Source organism: Labrus bergylta, chromosome 23, assembly GCF_963930695.1.
Source record: "Labrus bergylta chromosome 23, fLabBer1.1, whole genome shotgun sequence".
In the NCBI taxonomy this organism is placed as follows: Eukaryota; Metazoa; Chordata; class Actinopteri; order Labriformes; family Labridae; genus Labrus; species Labrus bergylta.
The window spans coordinates 11092017-11100276 of NC_089217.1; positions in this window are offsets into that span (position 1 = coordinate 11092017).

An 8260-nucleotide genomic window follows, 5' to 3' on the forward strand; every position below is an offset into this window, starting at 1 on the left:
TTAATAATAAATAGCTTTTGGGCATCAATGTTAATGCAAAACTGCATAGAGTTTTATGTTCTGAAAATGACACGCCTTAGTTAACTTCTCAGTATTAAGAGAGCTTCTCCACTTCCATCCAGATGCCAAAAAAAAATAAAAATTCTAGTAAGTGAATGCATGCTCCGAACTTTCTCGACAAACTTTCCTCTTAAACTAAACCAAACAGCTCCCCTTAATTCTGCCCCGAGCTCTGATCAGGTACGCCTGAATAGTAAACAGTTGGTTTATTGGTTCTACTCTAAAAAGCAATTTTAGCTAATGTGGCTAAGATAACATGTCAGCATTGATTCCCAGTCAACTTTTGGATACATGCCATTTGCGAAAAAGCTAAAAATCAACGGTAAGTTGGATCATGTCAAAGCTTATTAAGTTCACTTGAAGACTTGACAAGTTTTTTTTGGAATTCCACCTTTTAAGAATGACGTTCGTGTTTCTTCTTTCTCTCTTAATTAAAGTTAATAATGTCTTAAAAAGGCGAAAATGTGCAAAATATTTTTCTACCTTTACTGGAAATCCATCTTTTGTTATCCCCATTTCTCCCCCCATCCGTCTTGTACTGTATGTGATTAGGTGGATTAGACCACTGGGACTTCATTGGACTACATATTGATTAGCTATTAACCCACTAACACCCAATAATCCATTTGAAATGTTCCCAGATTTGATTCGAGGGTTGCCTCAGGACATAAACTTTGATTTTCCACATTTATTTTTTTGCCGTGAATAAACTCAGGGGTTAGGAAGCTGCATCTCTCTGCAGTGTCATTATATATTAACAGCATCTCCAGTTATGTTCTTAAAACATGATGAGTACACTGAAGCCGAGATGCCTGCAAGATTAATTATTGACAGTGTCCTTTGCGCAACCCGATCTTAAAAATGTATTCACTGTTCCATTTTTTTTTTTAAATGGCCTCTTATATAAAAACATGTTTTTTTCTGTTGCTATGGAAAAGCATTTCCTTACTGTAAACATGTTGGAACACTTTGGCGGGGATGCATCTGGTATGGATTGGGAGTTCAAACCACAGAAAGCTATGGATGGAAGTCATCATCATTGAGACTCACTAAGGCGCTTTACATCCACATTGTACCCTCGCTTAGCCTCTGATCAGGGCCTTAAAAGTGTGCGCAACAGTCTGGCAAAGAGATTTAGCGCCAGATTGTAGCAATTGGTCATTATTTCAAAGAGAGAATGGTTTCAGGGGAGAAGTGACCAGTTGATTTGCAGTTTGAGTCCCGTCCAGCTGGGCCTCTGCGGCTCTCACATTGCTCATGATGTGTTTGCTGCATGTTGTTAGCACACAATGCTAATGACTTCCTTAGCGTGTCTCTTTCCCCTCCTGTCCTTCTCAGCCCCTAGTGGTGTCATTTTGTTTATTAGGAGGATCCTCGTGCCCTGTTGTTTATTCATAAGCCATTGTTTTCAAGCATGAACTGCTCTAGTTTGAGGGCTTCCATATTTGTCAGCTGAGTGTCGGCGGATGGCACCCGCACGCCTCCCAGCACCTCCAGAGACTCCTGTTCTGACAAGGACATTTTTTTTCCTCTCTCCCCCCCCCCCCAACAATCTTCTTCAAGCTCCCAGTGTAATGAAAACTAAATACGCACATCTTCCCCTACTTGTCTGTCTCTTATCCAACTCTCTCTTTCTCTTCCTTTTACTCTCTCTCCTTTTTTCTTTCCCTCTATGCTTTTCTGACACCTCGGCCAATGGGAGTTGTTTCTGTGCCCGGCGGTTGTCATGGCGAGACAGCCAATAAGCAATCAAAGTGCCGGCCAGCGGCTGAGACAAAGGAGCACTCTGCCTTTTTCTGAGGTGCTGCAGCGGGCTGTACAGAGGGGGCTTGCATGTATAATTAAGTGCGAGAGGAAGCCGGGGCCACTTAATCTTCCCCCTAATGGTGATCCTAGCTCCATCACCAGGGCCCCTCTGGGGGGGCCGTACCCCAAAGGCCCACTCTCCGGGTCACCGCTGTCCCCCAATTGTCATTGGCAAATCTTTTCTATCGGCCGGAAGAGCTGTTTTCCTGGACCGCTGGCATTGATCCATTCATCATGGCTTTGTTCCTTTAAGAACTCTGAGGGCACACCGAGGGTCTGTCGAACAAGCTATTTATCATCCAGCAGAGAAAAATAGAGGAAGAAGTGAAGGGATGCATATTTTACACAGAGTTTTTCTCAAAGCTTACAATGGCCTGACATATTTTCAGGTATTTTCAGGTGTGGCTTGTATTGTTTGCATGGTCCGAGTCACCTGTGTGATTTATACATTGTGTACTGTTGAACTGCAATAAAAACTTTATTGGTTTGATCATTGAGTCATTGATGTCTGAGGGACTTCCCTCTGATGATATAAACCTTGGAGGCGCTTTGAAATGTTTAGGTTGACTGTCTTGGGGTCTTCTTGTTTCCTTTTGGGAACTAGGCTTATTCCCATACTAAGATTTCACTGACAATGGATCCCTCCTTGTGGCTCACGTTGTAGCTATTACAAGCAAGTGATTAGCTTAGCATAGCATAACATAATAAAACAGAGAGAAACGGTTAGCCTAGCCGTTCAAAGGTGCAAATTCCACCAGCACTTCTGAAAGTTTTATAAGATTATATTTTCTTGACAGGGCCAGTGACTATTTGTTTCTTTTTACGCGCACATTTTTGTCTCATTGACAAACAGATCAAATCTGTTGCTTAGTGAACTTTTTAGGCCTCATCTACAAAGTGTAACACTTTGTAGGTGGAAGGAGGTGGAATGGTTGGGGGAAGCTGTTCCACTCTTGATCCACCATTGTAATATGGGCAAGAATTTGGCAATGTGTAAAGTCGGAACTGGCAGGGCGGAACAGCATTGTGTGTGTATTTAAAGCGATTGTTTCTCTCACGCTCTCATGACCACACTATGTAAAATCACACACTTAGACACTGATATTACACAGTTCCGGCATGCACACTAAACTCTAGAATATCAGTGCCAAATAATCATCTACCTTTAAAGAAGAGGTATGTGAAAGTGCTATTCCCGTACTCTCTGAAAGTCCTCGTTGAATCTTTAGGTTTATTGTGCAAGATACATTTCTTCATCTCAGTGTGTCAATTAAACTCGTCCCATTCTCTATTTATTAAATGTCTCTGAAGCCAGATGTGTCAGACAGTTAGTTTGTTCATGAAAACCTTCTTTCATACACATTGTGTAGCACACATACACAGAAAGTAAAATCAGGCCTCCCTTCCCTCAGACAAAACAACCCAGCGTTTAATTCTCCTGTTTCCTATTGACACAGCTAAGGGCAGCATAATGGGCCTATTACAGGCTACCTGCATCATGCCTAATTCATCAGGGTGGTTTCACTGCGTTCCTTATTCAGCAGCCTCCTCATCCTCATGACTCAAAGCAGCAGCAGCAGCAGCAGCCAACAAGGGAGAAACCCCCAGATGGCCCCCCTATGTCTGGACTGGCACTTCATCTGATAGTGACCCCTCACTTTTTCAGGACGGAGGTGAGGATCTGGGGACAGATGGGGAGAGGAGGGGAGGGGACCCGTGTGACTCAGTCCAAATGGAGCGTCTTGTGGTTATCCCTCTAATACAGACTATTATGTGGTCCCACCACTGACACTAATGGGATGTTACAACGATTTAAAATGATTTAATGGCTCCCAGGTTGGGGCCCCTAATGGCCCTCTTTATACGCCAATGCGTATTATGAATGGCAATGACAGTGTTGTGAAGTGCCTCTGTTTCTTTCGCTTTCTTTCCTCTCTTTTTTTAGCTGCTGCTCAGGCGGTGTGACAGGTGTCGTTGTGCGCACTGATAGGACTGCAGACACTGCGATGAGTCGGTGGATGGTTGACAGACTCCTTATAGGCACCCATAGTGTCGTAGGAGTCTTCATTATATGTCTTTTTGCGAGATGCTTCGGTGATGTGCACAACACCACATTGCCCGATGGTTTGTTTGTATTATTTGGTCATCCATTCTGTCCAAAAATCTGACTTTGAGGGAAATGGCAACAGAAAATGTGCAACACAACCTTAAAATGTAGCTTTTTTTTGTTATTAAGCCTTTTATAGAGCATTAAATAACCTGACCAAAGATTGATTATAACAGTGAAAGAAGTCAAGTGCTTCACAATGCAAGCAGTTCTCCATCATTAGTGAATTTCAGGGTGTAAACACCTGCATGTAACAGAGGACAGAGAGTAGTACCCAGATTCTTACTTCAGAGAAACTCAAGGTACAAACTGTTTGCATTCTAAGGAGGAGTCCTGCTTTCCATATTGTCCCTTAGTCAAATATAAAAAGTATGTTACAATATATCCTTAAAGTATCAAACAACAAGTGCAACAAGTGCTTTCATAGTGAACTCTTTTAGGGCCCGACCGATATGTGACTTTTTGGCCAATACCGATATCCATAGTGGGTAGGAAAAAAAATCAGATATACCGGCTGATATCTTTCTTAGAGCTGTGTTCGATCTAGATATTGATATAGATATACACGTATTGCATTAATACCGTGAATGTAGTTATCAGACATAATAGGAAAGATACACAGTATAAGGAAGAAGAGATTGTAACTCAACTGGAAAGTAACTTTGCATGTACGTGCATCACCGCTCGACACTCTGGAGGGTGATGATACTTGTTGTAATCTATATAGCAGACTCTGATGGGGAAAGAGAACTGCTAGTTTAATGCAATGAAACTCAAATGAAATGCTATTTGACTGGTGAATTAATCTAGCAATATCGGCACATATCTGTGATAAAATTAGCCGATACAGATAGCCACTGGATATGCTAATATGCCGATATTATCGGCTGGCCGGTTAATCGATCGGTCTCTACACATGGATGTTCATAAAATCACCCCACCTGTGCTGCTCTTTTACAAGTCCCCTTCCTTTTCCACACCTTATGCTACCTGCAGACAGTTTTATTAAAAAGAGAAGGAGACTACTCTGGCCTTCCAAAGAAAAAGACTCTTTCCCGTCGTATGATGTCTCTAGATGACCTGGACAGCTCTTGATCCCCTTATTTATCCTTCAAAACCTTGGGACATTTCATGCAAGCAGTCCAGTAGGCATTCCTCAGGGCACATAGAGAAAGAGAGCCTTGCTTATATGTATGCATGTGAGGGTGTGCGCACAGTTGCGTGTGTGCATGTGTGTGTTTAGGAGCGCTTGTGTGCGTCGACGTGTGTGAGACAGAAAGAGAGCCCAGAGGATTGACAGCTCTAGCAGTCATTACACGCTGGATTGAATGCTAGATTAGTCCAAAGTGGCTCAGGGTCAAGCGGCTGCCTGCTCCCTTTTGGCACTCAATGACTTTAATACCCGCTACTGTATTAGTCAATTACTTCAAAGGCTGGGCTGCCCTCTCGTTACCTCTCCCACAGTCCTGACTCCGTACCTTCTGAAGCATCAACTTTTTATAGCATCTATTATTGATTTGTCCTGATTTATAGAGGATATATCTACGAAACGAGAAAGCACTACAGAAAGGGGAGTTTGAGACTTTGATACGTGTGTCTTAACATATCCCCCCTAATCATATTCCATTCTTTGATTGTTGTTTTTTAGTAATCAACTTCTTTGTGGATAGGTATGTTGGATTCCTAATTTTCCCTTCTAGATACCAATAATGAAACTGATCTTGTCAGTTGATCATGAGATAAGATATAAGATTAGCTTTATCGTCCCAGTGGGAAATTTGTGTTGGACATCCCAGTGAAAAAACATGTCAGTTATAGAAAACTCCTGATATCTACTGGAGGAGCTCGATGTGTGAACGCAAACAGCTCCATTTTTCAGAACGCAGCAGGATATTCTTCGGAGAATTCACCTCGAGCCAATTGGGGGGGGGGGGGGGGAGTTTATATCCCGTGACTGCTGCACAAAAAGACTGTATACATGTGGCCGCTACGATCTCCGTGCTTGTAATGAAACGGCTGCATTGTGTTTTCTGATCGTCAGTATGTTGTTGTGATTCCTTTGAACTACACTAATCTTCTTTTAGAGCGTCTCATAGCGGACCCTGTTGCTTCATCCACTACTTACAGCCCTTCTAATCTAAGGAGCCCCCCCAAAAAAGAAAAAAAAGAAAAACGGCTTTAAATCATCCTTAAATTCCTCACATAGTAAATCACTAAAGCCATGAAGAAGTAATAATTATGAACAGTGATAAGCAACTGCAGGTAAAGCTACACATCTACACGCACACTCATACACACATACAGACACAGACACAGGCTTGAAAGTGCTTCAGATTTGTACATCTATTCTTCTGACCATCCAAACATCACGTCAGCATTCAGTCACAGGATCACACTCCCCTGTTCACCGCGGCCCTGCTATTTTCTCTGTCCATCACGGCCGCTCTCCTCCCCATTAGCTCTGATGTTAAATTGCTCTTGTGTGATTGTGTCACCGGGCTCTCCCTTCCCTTTCTCTCAGGTGACTGATATGACCTTTAGGTACACCGACTGACAATTACTGTCAGCGAGAAATTGAATTATTAGCTTTTTCTTCCAACAGAGCCGCAGGTAGGTGGTTGGTAGTTGAGAGTGAATGCTGTAATTACTTAGCTAAATTGCTATATTATATTTTTTTTTTTGTTGCCATTTCCTTTTTTCTCTTTCATTCTTCCTCGTGAGTGATATAAAAGTAGGCTGGAAAAGAAAAGAGGAGAAGAAAAGCTCATGATTGGCTGAGTTTGAATGCATCCTGTAATTTCTCGTGGTGTTGACTGTTGACAGGAACCATTTAAAGACGGTCAAACACCGTTCTTCCTTTTTCATCTCGTTGATCGTTGGTCAGTCTTTCTTTTAATTCCTTTGACTCTCTCTCTCTTTTCTTATTGATTTGACCCTTAAAGTGCTGCTCTTCTGCATCTCTCCTCTTCCTCTCACACACTTGCTCTCACACACACATTGACACACACACACACACACACACACACACACACACTGGTTCGGCCAGGCTGAACACAATTATTTCTTCCCTCTGCTCCCGTTCGGCGTAAAGCAAGTGGTTTTCTTTGCTTAGCAGCTTGTAGCGGCCTGTCAGATCCCGCACTTTGATTACAGTATCGAGCTATTTAGCAGAAGCCTAAACTGCGTTGTCGTTAATTAACCAGCATTCGAGGGGGGACGGATGACTGCAAGGGCCTTCGGAGGTCACACGGCCTCCTCAGGAAGGATGTGAGGTTTCGAGCAAAAGGGGGAAATAACTGGCTGATATACACGAAAGTAAGAAAGGAGGCCTCTTGATTTTTTTTTTTTTTGCTTAGAGCCTCTCGGCGTTGTCATCCCTGCTTGCACATCTGTATTAACCTTTTCATCTCATTTCTAAACATGCAGATGCTCCAACATACACTCATCAGTGCCTGCACAGAGTAAACACTCATTAAAACGAAAACTTTCAGCCACTCACACTGCCTTCACACTGTTTGCCTTATCTTAAATGTCAAAAGGTTTTCTCATTAGAGCATTTGTAATTAGCGCCCATTGTATGTGGATAATGAATGTGTTTTTTTGTACAGTGAATGCAAATCATTATTACCTACAGAAAATGACTCTGGACATGGTATGAACGCGCAAGAGCAATGCATTATTGTATTTTAGTTTCCACATTCCCCCAGGGGGCTTCGAAACTTATTCCATAAATGTTAAGTTCAGAGAGGTAAAATACCAGTGCTGTCACGTTCTATTTGTGGAAACAGTTATATGTCAAATAGAGATTTACATCTTACCAATTTACATTGCTTAATTTACACTGTTACGATCATATAGATGCTGTGGACTTACCGTTTATTAGGATCAAGGTGGTCATTGTCATTATTATTTTGTAATTATAGCGACAGGAAGAAGGAAACTCTGGTTCCACAGGGAGCTGTGCAAATGACTAACTCAAATATATGACTCAAGTGATGTCACTTGAGTCAGTGTTGTTTGTTTCAGGTGTATACCTTTTTGAAATGTAATCTAGTGTTGTAGTACTCGAAATTGGTCTTGGTCTCAAGACAACTTTTTGAAGGTCTCGTCTCGGAATTGAAAGCATTTTTACTCGGTCTTGTCTCTGTCTCATACTGTTTCCACGTCATTACTGTGATTAGAAGGAAACCTCCTCTTTCGAAAACAAGACATAACTTCAATTCATTTGTAATTTGATATTTTTACCCTGGTTATGGCTACAACCTTCCGGGTGTTAAGGACTAAGTG